The sequence below is a fragment of the Amborella trichopoda genome, chromosome 4, assembly GCF_054954075.1.
Source record: "Amborella trichopoda isolate Santa Cruz 75 chromosome 4, AtrichopodaSantaCruz75HAP2 v2.0, whole genome shotgun sequence".
NCBI classification, from domain to species: domain Eukaryota; kingdom Viridiplantae; phylum Streptophyta; class Magnoliopsida; order Amborellales; family Amborellaceae; genus Amborella; species Amborella trichopoda.
The window spans coordinates 17,641,039-17,658,303 of NC_142339.1; positions in this window are offsets into that span (position 1 = coordinate 17,641,039).

Below are 17,265 nucleotides of genomic sequence, written 5' to 3' on the forward strand. Positions count from 1 at the left end.
CAGGATCAGGTTGGGTTGCTTTAGAAGTTTCAGGTTCAGGGTCTCGAACTACATCTTTGTTTTTAACCTCTTCATAAAAGTCGGCTTGTTTTCTACTCACCCTTGCTTCAAGGAACTCTTCCTCGAAGAAGTGAGCATCACGGATTTCAATAACAACACATGTTTCAAGGTTGTAGAATCGATACCCCTTATCGTGATCTGAGTAACTAATGAAAATGGTTTTGACAGTTTTGGGTTGCAATTTAGTTCTATTTTGATGTGGGATAAGGACATGGGCTGAGCAACCCCAAACTCTCAGGTGTTCAAGAGAAGGAGTACGACTTGTGAAAATTTCGTGAGGAGTAAGTGAGGCAGCTTTTGTAGGAGTCCGATTAAGGATGTAACATGCCGTTAATATAGCTTCTCCCCAAAACTCCAAGGAGAGATTTGTATGCCCCATCATACTCCTTACCATTTCCACTAAGGTCTTATTTTTTCTCTTAGCTACACCATTTTGTTTAGGAGTCTAAGGCATGGTGTACTGATGAATGATCTCATTTTCAATGCACAATTCTTTGAAAAGGTCAGATGAATATTCTCCCCCTCTATTGGTTTTAAGAACTTTGATTTTCAGATTGGTTTGATTCTCTACCTCAGCCTTATATTCTTTGAATTTTTTTAGGGCTTCTGATTTTGTTTGAATAAGGTACATATGGCCAAATCGCGAGTGGTCAGCTATAAAAGAGATAAAATACCTTTTTCCACTTTTGGTGGTTACATTCATAGGTTCACATATGTCACTATGAATGATTTCAAATACGCTAGTAGCTCTTTTTGCCCTGGTGGTATTTTTCCTTATTAATTTTCCTTGCACACAAGACTCGCACACTTTCGATAAATCTCCCTTATAATTTTGAAGAATCTCATCCCTTTTTAATCTTTCCATTTGTTTGATATTAATGTGTCCTAACCTCATATGCCACAGGGTAGCATCCAATTCATTAAGGGACGAGACATAAGCAACATGTTCTTTTATATCAATAGTAAATAACCCATCTACAAGTCGTTCATTATGATCACATATTTTGCCCTTTTGACCACCATTTTCTCTCCAATGAAAGTGATTATGAATCCAGCCATAGACATCTGATGAACCGAAACCAAGCACTTTTTTATATCAAGAGCATAAAGTTCTTGCTTTAGGATCAAGGTGCTCTCACTCTTCAATTTCAGCTCAAAATCTCCAACTCCAAGTACATAAGTATTCTGATTTCCTCCCATGTAAATAGGTTGTTGTCCTAGCCCCATGGGAGTGAAAGAACGAAAACTATCCTTGGTGTTTGTGACATGGTCGTAGCCCCCGAGTCAAGACACCAAGAGGCTCCCTTGGGGGTCAGCCAGTATAGACTCAAAAAACAAACATGTCAATTCCTTGTTGGTCCCTCGAGATTTGTTGAACCGAAAACTATTAACTATGTGGCCCACCTTCTTGCAAATAAATCAAGTTTGAGTCTCTTTCATTGCTCCTTTATTTCTAAAATAATTTCTTCCATTTTTTTTCTTAAATTTAAAAGAGGTTGGATATTTTACCATATGTATAACATCATTTGGAGTTTGCCTTGAATTCCTCATCTCTTCTTCTGATTTGATTGTAGTGATGAACTCCTCAACTTTTGGTGCCTTTCTTTTTGCAAAGAGGGAAGATATAAAAGTCTCCCATGAATTAGGAACTGAATTCATAAGATGAATCACTTGCATAGATTCATTGGGTTTCATGCCTGTGTCTGTCATGGAAAACAAAAGAATGTGTTTGCATCTCAGATTCCTCCTCTTCCAATTGGCATACTCGTCTTTGTTTTCTTGAGATGAGTTGTCAGTTGGATGACAAGGTCGATCCTCAAAGAGTACCTCATGCAAGTTTTCCTCATAAAGCACAAATTTGATTTTTCTTTTCTAAGAAGTAAAGTTGGTCCCATCAAACTTTTCAGCTTTCAAAATCTTTGAGATGAAAGTATGAGCAGCCATACCTTTCTATTCTCAAGCAAAGAAAAATAACAAAAGGCTCCTAATGACAACCAAGTAAAACCAGCTCTAATACCAATGAAAGAAATACCTATGTAATATTTTGCCAGGGAATACATTTTTTTTAATGATAATAATCACCCTTTTTTATTTATCACCTACAGATGGTCTTATTGCAATCAATAAATATTTCAAAATAAAACAACACAATAATAAAATAAAACTCAACCACTTGATGCCATTTATTCAACCTAATACTATTCTTGAGAATATAAAATAAAAGAGCAATAAAGTAAAAGAGAAGATGCCGCAGATTACCTCAACTGAGCTTATTACACCCCACACCAAGTCACCACATCCAACGGCGCGGGATCAACGGTCTAGCTTTAATCTTGAATCAGGAAAGCTAATTTCGGTCAAACTAGATAACCACCCTTAAATCTCTACAAAACCCTAATTCTAAAATAATTAGGCTCAAACCCTAATTTTTTCAACCCTTAAATTAACTCATGAGAGAGAGGGAGAGTCTCTAGGGTTGAGGCGTCCCCCTTAGGGTTTCTAGGAGAGAGAGTTAGAGAGAGAAAATCAGAGAGGAGAGAGAAAGGTGTGGCCCTAGGGAGGAGAGAGAGAGTTTATAGGGGAGAGAGAGGTGTGTATAGATGAGGAGAGCACCCCTATTTATAGTGAAATTTAGGTCTAGGGTTTCTTTAAGGTTTCCCATAGTTTACATCTTTCTTGAGATTAAATATAGACCGTTGATCAAGGTGACTTGTGGGGTGAGAGATAGAAGTCAGTCATTCCATAAATGGGCCATCAACATTATGGAAGGTGTATGGACCATTATCTCCCTTTCTTTAAAATATTTTCCCATCAATATATTTAAATAAATTAAATCTATCAAAGATATAGTGCATACCATAAAATTGCATATTCTATCTCATATTTTCCATAAGAATATTTCAATAATATCAAGTCAAGATATTCCTTCAATAATCAAGGTAAGATATGGTCAATATTTCCTAATAAGTATTTGACCATATGCTACAAGATATAGTTACCATATTTAATAAACTTGAACACAAAGCAATAAGAGAAGGTATCCAAGGGTGGGGCGTGCCACCCATGTATGATGGGCCCATGTGTACTATGTGCCCTTATGTATTTTTTAATAATATTTTAAAATTAAACAAAATAAATTTTAAAACATTATAACTTTGTAAATTAATAACTTTATTTTTATAAGTCCAAAAGTAAGAAATAAAATATCAAATGACTTATAAAAATTCAAATAATAAATCTAAAATAAAATGAACACAATTAAATAAATATAAAGGGAAGTGGATCCATATGGCTCAGGAATTCTATCACCGATCATGGGGTACTCCAATTTCAACTATGGACTACAGACCACACTTGTTTTATCAAATCGACCCAGCATTTCTCATGACCCACAGTCCAAGCATTGGCTTATTAGCGGGTCACCAAAATCTGCCTGATGAGTCAAGGGGTCACAATCCCAGTATATAGATTACAGGTCCTCCCTAAGAGATGAGTCAAGGTCACCACAATCTGATGCGACCACAACTCTATAGTGTATAGGGGTTTTTCTCTTACATGTATACGCTTCATCCAAAAGGTGGATAACTGGCTTTTTCGAACGATCTATCGATATGCATGCCGTGTGATAGATCATGGATGAGGTTTTGGCCCCCGGTCTCTGTAGGCCTACCATCACACACAAGGGTCACATAGTCCCTCGGCTCACTCATCTAGGCATAAGCTCCGACCTCATCAAGGGCTAACCCAAAAACCCTTTTCTGTTTATTCCTTATCCCAAGTACCTTGGGTTTTCCAACCGAATAGTCTAGATCGTCAAGCACAATCTGGTATCAGCAAACATCATTTGCTTAGTATGTTCCTCGAGGGACCACACTCCCACGGAGTTTATGTTCCACTATAATAAATGTTTTTCATTACACACTCATAAGGCCTTTAAAGGCCACATAAACCCAATAGGTGGTGGATAGGGTTTCAAGGCTGAGAGAGGGAGAGAGCTCAGAGAGGGAGATGACTGGTGGCCGGATTTGGGGATTTAGGGTTTGGGACCTCAATGTCGAATAGAGAGAGGGAGAGAGATGAGAGATCAAAGAGTGAGAAAGGCAGTTGAGTTGCGGACTTGCAGAGGCGTATTTGGAGATTCAAGGTTTGGGTTGGGTAAAAATGATGGGATATATTGAGTCGGGGACTTAAGTTTTATTGTTGATTAAGAAAAGGAAATTACAACATTAAAGATAATAAGAGAAGGCAGCAAAGCACCACCCCTAGCCAAATAGTCTATCAAAAAGTTTACTTCACGGTAAACATGGGTGAAAGAAACTGACATGGTTTCCACCAAATCCATAACATGCAAAGGGATCAGAGCTCCCAAGGGACCTTCCGCTCTTTTTAACACCATCTAATAACATTCAAATAATCCCCTTCAATCCAACAATTTCTACCAAGATTCCTCTCAGCCAAGATTTTCACCTCGCTCAGTAAAGCACTTAATTCAACAAAATTGGCAATTTTGACCCAATCGAACCGGCATAGGAAAAAAGGATATTACCGGAATAGTCATGCAAAACACCACCTATCCTAGATAGGCTCATATTACCCAAAGAACTAAACTTCACCCTTCAAATTACAAAGGTTAAAGATAGAGAGAGTTGTGAAGGGTGGATTTATTAATTTTGTAGTTTAATTTTTAAAAAAGTTACTTTTTGTGATATCTTCATCATTAAGTAAAGGTAATTTTATAAATATTACTACAGGACAAGGGGTACTACTTTTGTCATCTCTATAAAGGGTAAAGTTGAAATTTTTACTAAAAGACAAGGGCACTCTACGAATAAAAAATTCCAAGACACTAACTTCCAAAATGCCATCGTACTTTTATAAAAATTTCAAATTTGCTATTGTTTAATAGTTAAGTTATCTATTAAAATAATTTTTAAACAAAAAGTAATCATCTTTTTGATATATACACTCATTACAACCCCTTCTAATTTTAACATTTCTATTTTGAGGGGTTGTAATGGGTCGGGTATGGGGCATTGTTCACAAAATCGCCCAATCTAACCGCTAATCACCTGGTTAGATCGGAATTAGCCAGTGGTCAGTTCCGGTCTTTGGGCAGTTAGGGTGATCAACCGTTATTTAAAAAAAAAAAAATTTAAAAAATAAATATAAATTTTTAAAAATAAGAAAATTGATTTGTAATGCATTTTTAAATATTCTTTACATTTTGGTAAAGATTAAAAATTGTTTTGGTCATTAATACTCACTTTTATATTTTTCCATCTTTTTTAGTAAATTTTAAAATTAGCAATTGGAAAATATAAAATGGGTTAAAATCCATTTCTTTCATTAATTTTCAACTTCATTTGAATGTGTTTTGTTTTAATCATTCTTTATATGTTTTTTATAGTTTAGTAGATTTTTTTTTTTTTAAACATTTTTGGCCGTTAGGGACTTGCCCTGTTAGAATGGTTAAATCGGCCGATATACCGGTTAGGCTGGTTAAACTGCTTCTAGACCCATGTCCAATTAACCGCTCCCGTTCGATTTTGCAAACACTGGTATGGGGTGGGTTCAATGGTACCCAGATCCCGGACCAAATAATTTTCAGGCCCATTTTGTTGGACCCAGACTCTACCCACAACTCCAAATGTTGAACCCAAACCCTGACTTGTGCCGGGTATACCCGACGGGTCCCGGGTCGGGTCCAAGTCCATTGCCACCCCTACCCCCAAATGGTAGTCTTTTATACAACAAAATCATATTTGAATTTAAAAGAAAGGAAAATCCGAGCCTCATGGTGAGGTCTCTGACTCCATTCTCAGCAAAAGGTAGGGGCCAAATCCCCACTAACTTACCATTTTTTTTTTTTAGTTACCCAAAAAAATCCAAATATCTCAAGAAGTGATATTCCATAATTTTGGCTGCCATAGACTTAGATGACCCAAACGAACCAAAATATGTAAAACGCCTCATTTCCTGTCGTCGAAATGCTTATTGGCTAGAAACACGAGTCTGAAGCATGCAAAGCCCTATTGGCTAGAAACATGAATATGAAGCAGGCAAAGCCCAAACGACGACATGATATATGGCGTCTAACCTTAAACATACTCGAACAATGCATAATTCGAAATGGGCATAGGCACTAAGAACCGAGTGCCAACCAACTAAAGAGGTATATGAAAAACTTAAACTCGGCCATTTGAGGGCGCTAAATGGTAAGATAGAGAAATAGACCTTGAGAGAGAGAAAAACCCTAGGTCCCTTAGCAAACCTTAATCTCCTTAAAGTAAATTCTATTTTCTTAGACATTGAACATAAGACTAAACCCTAGCCTAGTCAGCCAAAATCCTTAACCTCTAGGGGCCGTTTGGATATCGGGAAATATATTGTCTGTGAAATATATTACTGGCGTAATACATTACTGCATAACATATTACCTGCAAATGGATTGTTACTATTTGGGTAGTGTTCAGATGCAACCTGAGAAATACATTGTTACTGTTTGACTATGTCGGGAATAAATATGGGAAATGCATTACCAATATTTTACCGGCACTTGCCAATAAACTATAATTTCATTCTTTTTTGTCACAAAATTCCACTAAAATGCTAAATTAAAGTCGTTATCACACTATTCCAAAAAGATTTTTTAATAATAACATTATCACCATTTCAAAAAGAATTTTTTTAAAAAGATTTTTTAATAATAACTTGTACCATTCTAAGTCATCATGACATCATTTCCTACTTATTTTGCATGCCTTTGGCAACATGATAACTCATTGAAATAATATGATTGGAATAACATGATTTTATTGTGACAAGCCTTATTTTTATTTATTTTTTTATAGAAGTCTTTCAAATGTCTCTCTATATAATTTCAAATAAACAATGAATTTATGATACCAAATTCAAAATCTTTATGGTACAAGTTAAACAATGGGAAGAAGTTTGACTAGTAAACTATAAGGTTTGGTAATTACAGTAGAAAATTTTGAGGCATTCAAGGCGAATAAGAAAGTATCTTATTTCAATTGAGCTTTTACTAATCTCTTATGAGGATTATGTTGTGTGAAATTTTTTATTATGATTGTGTTACGTAATTTCTCATTGATTACCAATTATTATTTTTGTTTTTATATGAGAGATTATTATGGCTCAAGAAGAGAGAGGGTAGGGCTTCCCAGTAAGAGAGGAAAAATGGCCTGTGGGTTGGCATTTTTTTAAGCAAGGAATAAGGCAGGGACACTCGTGAAAGATTTCCCAAGATTACCTATCACGACGCATAATAGATTTTTCATCTCTCACCGGGCGTAGTGGGTTTTGTGATTTTTGGGAAAATCTCGGGTAATCTCTTTCCATTTTCTTACAATTACATGTACCCAAACAGTATAAATATTATATTTCCTTGTAATCTATTGTCATGTAATAGATTTTCAGGTACCCAAATGGCCCCCTAGTTTCTAAAACCTAGGATTAGGAAAACCAAAACCCTAAAATTAGAATCTCACATCATGATAGTCCCTCTTGAATCCCTAAAACCCAAACTTTGGCATATTTCCAATTCTTCAACTTCGGTCAATTTTAAGAGAGAAGAAATAAGGCAAGTGGTGTAAAGGAAGCCACAGTCCTAATATGGGCGAAACTTTGGGTTTCGGGTGTCTTGAGCCAACAGGCCAAGGGGGGTAAGTGCACTATTTCTCTTACTTTTGATTTCTAGTTTTTTTAAGTCCATTTGCAGTAGTTTAGTTGTGCTTTTGGCATAAAAAATCAGCTAGCACTACCAGCAATTAGAGGCATTACCAAAAGTCGCTTCTGACTATGTCCCTCTGTTACTCAACACATATGGTTTTCCTTATGGGCCTTCATCCTTCAGATTTGAAATTTCCTGGTTGACTGACAAATCTTTAATTGAATTAGTTGAGAATTTTTGGAAAAAATACACAGGTTGATTGGTGGAAAGGCTTTCAACTATCAAGGAAACTTACACTTTTGAAATAGAAAATTCTTTGTTTGAAAAGAGACTCTTGGAGTAACCTTCGTTCGCAGCTAAAAGAGAGATTGAGGAGGAATTTAATAATATTCAATTTATAGGGAGGGGGGGGGGGGGGGGGGGGGGTGCAGGTGATCCTTCAAAGAACCACTTGTATTGCCTTATTCCGAGATCTCCTTAGACTAGAAGAGATCCATTGGAGACAGAGATCGAGGATCTAATGGCTTAAGGAGGGAGATAAAAACACTAAGTCCTTTCAGGCTATTACAAATGCAAGGAGAACAGGTAAATCTATTCAAAGTCTTAAAATCCAGGAGGTTGATTGTGAAAACTCTTTAGAAGTGGAAGCAATGCTTACTCGTCACTTCAAACAGTCATTTACCTCTGAAAAGGCCTTGAGTTTGTCCCTTGCTTATGTACCTTTTGTTAGACTCCCTTTAGAAAAGGTTATTTGGTTGGAAAGAAAATTTGAATTGGATGAGATCAAGGAGGCAGTTTTTAGGTTAGGTAGAGATAAAACCCCGGGTCCAAATGGCTTCCCCTTAGCCTTTTTCCAAACCTTCTGGGACCTCTTAAAAGATGATCTGTTTAGTTTGATGGAGGAGTTCTATTGGAAAGGAAGGATTAATATAGCCATGAACTCTACTTTCATTGCGCTAATCCAAAAAAGTTAGTTATTCAAGAGGTGAAATATATATGGCCAATTAGCTTCCTGGGCAGTTTGTATAAAATTATAGCCAAGGTTTTAGCTAATAAGCTTCGTCAAGTCTTACACTTGGTTGTTCAAAGGCCACAATCAACCTTTTTGAAAGAGAAACAGATTATGGATAGTATTTTGGTGGCTCAAGAATGTGTTCACTCAAGGATCAAGGATAGAAAGCCGGGGGTAATTTGTAAGTTGGACTTTGAAAGAGCATATGATAAGTGGATTGGAAGGTGCTACAGAGCATAATGGGTGGTATGGGCTTTAGGTCTGACTGGAGGCTGTGGAGAAAAGGTTGCTTGAGTTCCACTCATTTTTCATTGTTGATAAATGGAAATGCCACTAGTTTCTTTAAAGCTTCTCGAGGCCTCAGACAATGGGACACTCTATCACCATTCCTATATACTTTGATGACTGAATGTTTCAATGTCATGTTCAAGGGAGTTACTCCCAAGGAATATATTTCTGGTGTGAAAATTGGAAATAGAGGCCTTACGGTATCCCATTTGCAATATGCAAATGATACCATTATATTTTGTGATCCGTCTAATAGAGAAGACATTAATCTTTGGATTTTTTTTAAATGGATAGAAATGGCAACAAGTTTGAAAATCAATCTAAGCAAGACTAAGCTTATTGGCATAGGATGTCAAGATAGTTTGGTGGATAGGCTGGCGAAGCTTTTGGGTTGTGGTACAAAAAATTTTCCTTGCAATTACTTGGGCATTCTTTTAGTGTATACTAAACCTTCAAAAGCAATTTGGGACCCAATTATTGAAAGATTTTAGAAAAAGTTGGACCTATGGAAAGCTAAGATCCTTTCTTTGGGAGGAAGATACACTTTAATCACGTCCACCTTGTCCAATCTTTCAGTATACTTTATCTCCGTATTTCGTATGCCTATGCAAATTGTCAAACGTCTTGAGAGATTAATGAAAAAATTTCTATGGGGGGATGTGGACAGAGATAAGAAACTTTATCTAGTGAAATGGGAAACAATTTGCAATTCGGTTAGGGAAGGAGGCTTAGGTATTAAAAGATTGAATTTCATGGACTCCAATTTATTGACAAAGTGGTGGTGGATGATACATTCTCAGCAAAACGCCTTTTGAGTATAGGTTCTGAGAGATAAATATGGAGAAGATACCCTCACAGGACTTATTAAGAGTCCAAGAAATAAATCTAATTTTTCCTTCTTATAGAGATGCATTGATCATTGTAGACAAACTTATTTGAACCACATCATGAAGGCGGTTGGTGATGGAGATAAAAAACTCTTTTGGTTTGATAGCTGGTTGGGGGATGAGCCTTTGAGACTCCAATATCCAGAGGTCTTTACTAAAGTTTTGAACCCCTTAGCTACTGTAAAAGTGACAAGTGGGAGTATTTTTACTAACATTGTTTGGTCTTTACATTGTAGGTACAGGAGGGTCTCTGATTCTTTTAATGATGCCTTTCAAATCTTCTTGAATTGGCTGAAGGATGTATTCATTTCACCCAATGAAGTTGACTCTATTGTTTGGGAATGCACGAAGTCTGGGGATTTTGCAGTGAAATCAACTTACTATCGTGCATCAGATCCCTAATTGCGAATGACTAGAAAGATCAATGTCCCCACAAAAATTCAAATGTTCTTATGAATCCTTTGTTAAGAACGTCTGACAGCAGTTGACAATCTAAGGAGAAGGGGCCTCAATATTGTCAATGCTTGTATTTTATCCAAAGCTAACAATAAAAGTGTTCCTCATCTTTTCATGGAGTGCCCCTTTGCTTTGAACCTGTGGAGCTAGGCCCGTCAATTGTTCAACCTTCAAGTACTCATACTAAGAAATGCTAGATCTCTTTTTGAAGAGTGGATAACACCAGGGATCTCTAAGATACGTATTACTCTATCAATTTTGGTGAGCGTGCTTTGGGGAATTTGGAAAGAACGAAATAGAAGAGTCTTTCAGGGAGTTGTGTTAGAAGAATCTATCCTTAAATCAAATATCTTATCATTGGTTGCACATTGGTTTTCTACAAATAAGGATTATGCAGGTATTTCCACAAGCTTTATTATAATACATCCTTTTGAAGTAGCTAATCTGCATAGCTATAAAGCAATCCGACTAGCAGTATGGATCCCTCCTCCTTCAAACACCTATAAACTCAACTTTGATAGCAGTTCCTTTGGAAATCCAAGAATAGCGGGTTTTGGGGGGCTTATTAAATATCATCTTGGGAAGATCCTATTGTCTTACTCTGATCCTTGTGGTAATACAACAATCCTGAAGCAGAAGCTAGATGTCTATTGGAGGGAATTAAATTTCTTTTAAAATTTTATTGAGGAAAGGTTATTGAAGGGGATTCAACGAATTTTATAGCATGGTATAAAAGAGAAGCGTGAGTTCCTTGGAGACTCTCTTTCATTTTTCATGAAATTGGTGACATTCTTCAATCACTTGAAGTTGAAATACTCTCCTTTGTTACCGTGAAGCAAAAGCTGAAGCTGATTCTTTAGCCAAGGGAGGTGCCTTTCAATCCTCATTGGTGATTACCAATTTCGTGTGATGTACTTTTATGTATTTTGTTCCCCTTGTAGCTTCACTAGTTTATAGTTAATAAAAGTCGTACATTAATATTAAAAAAAAAAACCTAATCTATTAAGATTGGCTTTTCTTCTTCAAAAAGTAATTCAACGGACCCTACAATCTCTACTGATTTTCATATTTTAACTAGTTGGAGCACAGTTTAGAGAGGGTTCTCCACAATGAACTCTTTCGGATTTGGGTACAAATAAAAATTAAACCTAGAAAGAGTTTTTTTTCTAAAAAAATATGATTTTTCCCAAGTGAGGAAAAGGCCTCATAGCCAAAACTTATTGCCGAGAACGATATGGAAATTAGTCCAAAAGACCCAGAAAACTAGCAAATAAAGAGAACATCTAGTTGTTATTAAAAGAACCTAGGTTGAAGAAATGATTTCATATTTTATCCACAAAGCATGCATTGGAAAAACCCAAGGCTAAAGCAATGGTCCTCAAAGCAACAAACTTGAAAAACAATCCACTAAAAAAACTCTTAAAATATTGCAGATGAATAGCTTGCATTTTTTTTGTAATTAAGGAAATTAGAAAACAAACCCTAAAAAAATTGACCAAGTTGAAGAAGAAACACTAACCATGTCATGTACGTGAGCAAGGCTAGAACTGAATGTGGCAAGGTTGCATATAGGTGTCGGGCCATAGAGGAGAAAGAGGAGTCTTTCATGGGAAGTGGTTATTCGGTTCCGGCTGAAGCAGTCAAAGTAAGAATTATTTTGCGGCCTTCTTTGTTATTAGGAGTTGTTGCTGTTATTTAAGATTTATATTGCACTTCTTTAGGAGTTGTTGCTATTGTTTAGGATCTTTGTTAGATTAGCACTTATTTAAAGTTGTGTTTTGAATGAATAAAGCTTGGGATTAATTACAGCATTGTGGTGTTTTACCGGAGGCTAGTGGGTTCCCTCGAATCAACCCAACTCTATTTCTTTCCTTATTTTCTGTAGTCTATAGGGAAGGAAAAAGGTACCTTGTATGTACCAAAGTGGAATCAGAGCTCAGGGATATATCAACGGGTGGAGCAATTGGAGAAAGCCATGTACATTTTCATCTGATCAAAATGAGATGATGAACAAAATGACTGAAATGTTTGACAAATTGAATAGCCAGATGAACCAAATAGCTGACCAATCCAATCGAGAAAGTGGTAAAAACTCACTTAACAGAGCTAATGGAGGACGGGGTAATGGCGGTGGCAGCTATCACCACAGCGGGTCTTCATCATCTTATGCTTCTAAACTAGTGAAATTGGATTTTCCTCGCTTCAATAGCGGAGAAGATCCCACTAGTTGGCTCTGCAGGGCAGAGCAATTTTTTCAATTTCAAGGGACCCCGATAGCTAATCAAGTATCTTTGGCATCATTTCACCTTGAAGGCGATGCTCAGTTGTGGTTCCAACCGCTGAAACAAGAATCATCCTCCATAACTTGGGACGAGTTCAAAGAAGCACTCAATTCTCGTTACCGCCCCAGCCAATTCTGTGATTTCTTTGGTGAACTCACCAAACTACGACAAATTGGCTCAGTGCGAGATTACCATAACTAGTTTGAACAACTTCTGTCCAAGGTTGGGCTTCTCTCACAAGCTCGACAGGTCAGTTGTTTCAAAAGTGGGCAGCGCGAATCCATCAAAACCGATGTATAGGCTAAACAACCCACATCTCTATCAGCTGCAATTGGATTGGCAAGATTGTATGAAGCAAGGAACTTGTCCCAATGAAGGGCAAACCCGCCAGCTCCGAGGCACGGATCTCAGCCTGATCAACTGCTCAACCGTCCACCTGCTATACCAGTAAAGAGACTGTCCCCGGCAGAGTTGCAAGAATGTAGAAACAAAGGGCTTTGTTACAATTATAACAAAAAATTCATCCTGGGACATCGTTGCAAAAAGCTGTTTGTTATCGAAGCTTGCTTGGATGAAGTTGATGGAGGTGTTGTCATGGAAGAAGAATCAGCTGAAGAGCTTTTTGGCAGAAAGACCAGAGATCTATCTTCATGCCATCTCCGGAACCCGTGCACCTAAAACAATGACGATTAAAGGCAAACTAAGACAAGCAATCATTACTATCCTAGTTGATTCTGGCAGTACTCACAATTTGTGAGTGAGAAATTGGCTGAAAAGGTGGGATTACAACCAGTTTTTGGTGGTCAATTGGAAGTAATGGTGGCATCTAGAGAAAGACTTGCTAGTCCAGATAAGTGTACCAACATCCAACTTAATCTACAAGGGGTTTCTATCATTGCTGATTTTATTTACTACCATTACAAGGCTACGATGTGGTATTGGAGACTCAGTGGCTTTGTACACTGGGGCCCATTGTATGGGACTTTGCCGAGTTACAGATGAAATTTTACATTGAAAGAAAAGAGGTGGCATTGAAAGGCTTGTCTGTACCAAATAATGAAGTGGTAAGCTATTGGAACGTCTGGCTCAAAAGAAAAAAGGTGTTTTGTTACAACTGTTTTCCTTGGGGGCCCCACAACTTCAGACCACTAGCTCTCCTGTCTCTGCAGATTTGCAGCAACTTCTTGATAAATATAACAGAGTGTTCAGTGAACATAAGAGCCTACCACCTCCACACATCCATGATCATAAAATTCCTCTACTGCCTGGAAAAAGCCCAATCCGTGTAAAACCATATCGATATCCACATCATCAAAAGGTGGAAATTGAAAAATTAGTAACAGAGATGCTATCTTCAGGAGTAATTCGTCCAAGCAATAGTCCCTATTCATCACCGGTCATCTTAGTACAGAAACGTGACGGCTCGTGGCGAATTTGTGTCGACTATAGGGCTTTGAATAAAATTACAATTAAGGATAAATTTCTCATTCCATTGATTGATGAACTTCTGGACGAATTGAATGACACACAATATTTTTCGAAAATCTTTGCTCAAGTTATCATCAAATTCGAGTGTTTCCAAGGGATGTGGAGAAGACAACATTCCGAACACATCACGGCCACTATGAATTCATGATAATGCCCTTTGGTCTCACCAACGTACCTTCTACTTTTCAAGCTCTCATGGACAAGGTATTTAAACAATATTTGAGAAAATTTATCCTTGTCTTTTTTGACGACATTTTAGTTTACAACAAGACTTGGGTGGAACATATGAAACACTTATGAGTGTATTCTCTCGATTTTAAAAACTCACCAGTTGTTTGTAAAGCTTGAAAAATGTCAATTTGGCCAAAAGGAAGTTAAGTACCTTGACCACACATCATAACCAATGCAGGCGTGGCAGTGGACCCAGACAAAATAACTGCTATGTTGGGATGCCCGAAACCCATGACGCCTAAAGCCTTGTTTGGATTCCTAGGGTTGACCAGCTATTACAGAAAATTTATCCAAGAATACGGCAAAATAGCCACCCCCTCACTAAAATGCTTAAGAAGAATTCCTTCTTATGGACTCCACAAGTTAAGGAAGCATTCCAACGACTCAAGAAAGCAATGACATGTGTACCGGTCTTAGCTCTTCCAGATTTTTCAAAACAAATTCATTATCGAATGCGATGCTTCTGGTTCAGGGATTGGCATCGTTTTAATGCAAGAAAGACCCATCACATTCTTTAGTCATGCCTTGCAAGGAAATCATCTCATGTTTTTTGCATATGAGAAAGAAATCTTGGCCCTCGTATTAGCAGTCTAGAAGTGGCGACCATAGCTTCTGAGAGGGCAGTTTATAGTACGCACTGATCACCAAAGCCTCAAGCACTTGTGGGCTCAGAAAATCACGATGGTAGCACAACAGCGATGGATTTACAAATTGATGGGCTTTGATTTTGTCAGAGAATATAAAAGTGGAAAAGAAAATACGGTAGCAGATGCACTTTCAGGCAGGGAAGGAGTAAGCCAAGGAGAAATTATAGCCCTTTCTCGCCCTCTACCTAACTAGGTAGACGCACTCAAGGAAGAAATAGGGAAAATTCCAACTCTTCAATGGCTAGTACAGCTTGTCAAGGAAGGGGAAGCTGTTGAGCCCTAGAAAATCCAAGATGAAATTTTGTTTTTCAAAAACAAAATTTATTTGACAAACAACTCTCCTGTGGTTGATGATATAATCAAACTGTTTCATGGAAGCACGCATGAAGGATGTCAAAAAACTCTCCACCACATCCGTTCCAATTTCTACTGGATGGACATACGTCAAAAGATCAAGGACCACATTAAACAGTGTGACATTTGCCAGCGTCACAAGGTGGAGCAACTCGCCCCTACTGGAATCCTTCAGCCGCTACCCATACCAAACCAGATTTGGGAAGATATTGAGATGGACTTCATCGATGGGCTACCAAATTCAAAAGGGTCATCTACCATATTGGTGGTAGTAGATCGACTATCTAAATATGCACACTTTACAGCTATAACCCATCCCTATACAACTGTAAGTATTGCTCAAATTTTTTGAGCAGATTTTTTATTTGCATGGAATGCCTAGATCAATTGTGTGTGACCGAGATCCGGTTTTTACGAGTCTTTTTTGGCAAGAATTGTTCCGATTGACCGGAGCAGATTTTAATTTCAGTTCAACATATCATCCCCAAACTGACGGACAAAGTGAAGTAGTGAATGTACCTCCACTATTTTACTAGCTCTCAACCAAAACACTGGGCCAAGTGGCTAACGTGGGCAGAATTTTGCTACAATACAGCTGGCATTCAACCATCAAATGTACATATGGGCGAGCCCCACCCACTCTTCTAGGCTATGTACCAGGAACAGCCAAGGTCGCTGCAGTGGAACAATAATTATGTAATCAAGACAAGGTTATCAAGGATTTGAAAGACCAAATCAAAGAGATACAAGCTAGGATGAAATGCGTCTACGACAGCAAGCACCAAGAGAGAGAATTTTCAATTGGATATATGGTGTATCTGAAGTTGCAACCGCATCGGCAATTATCTGTGGCCATGAAACAGAATTTGAAACTATCTCCAAAATATTACGGTCCCTTCAAGATCTTAAAGAGAATTGCAGTTGTGGCTTACAAATTGGAATTGCCACCCAACTCTCGAATTCATCCAGTTTTCCATGTTTCTCTCCTTAAAAAGCAAATTGGGATGAATACTACTGTTCAAACTCAAATTCCCTTGATCAGAGAGGGTGATGAGGCGCTGATTGCTAAACCTCAAGCAATACTCGATCGTAGAACAAGAAAGAAGAATCAAGAACTACTGGTCCATTGGCAAGGGCTCTCACCGGCAGAAGCCACGTGGAAAGATCTTAGTTTTATGAAACAACAATTTATAGAACTTGCCCTTGAGGACAAGGGCGAAATTTAAGAGGGGAGGAGTTGTTATATACGTGGGCAAGGCTGCAACTAAACGTAGCAAGGTTGCATACAGGTGTCAGGCCAAAGAGGAGAAAGAGGAGTCTTTCATGGGAAGTGGTTATTCGGTTCCGGCTGAAGCAGTCAAGTTGACAAAGTTATGAATATTTTCGGTTTTCTTTGTTATTAAGAGTTTTTGCTGTTATTTAGGATTTTTGTTGCACTTCTTTAGGAGTTGTTGCTGTTGTTTAGGATTTCTGATAGGTTAGCACTTATTTAAAATTGTGTTTTGATTGAATAAAGCATGGGATTAATTACAGCACTGTGGTGTGTTACCGGAGGCTAGTGGGTTCCCTCGAATCAACCCAACTCTATTTCTTTCCTTATTTTCTGCAGTCATCACCATAGGGAAGGAAAAAGGTACCTTGTCTGTACCAAACCACTTATCAAGAGGTGCACCTATGATAGAGAAACCCTATATAGAGAAGATAGAGTTACACAACGAGTGGAGTTTAAGGAGAAATGGACAGACGTTTGTTAGAGAGAAGTGAATTCTAAGTTGGAAAACTCATGTCTTAGTTGGGCCCGGGCTTAATTGGTTAGCGCTTGACGAATTGCAATGCTACGTCCTAGGCTCAATTCCTACCAAGGGTA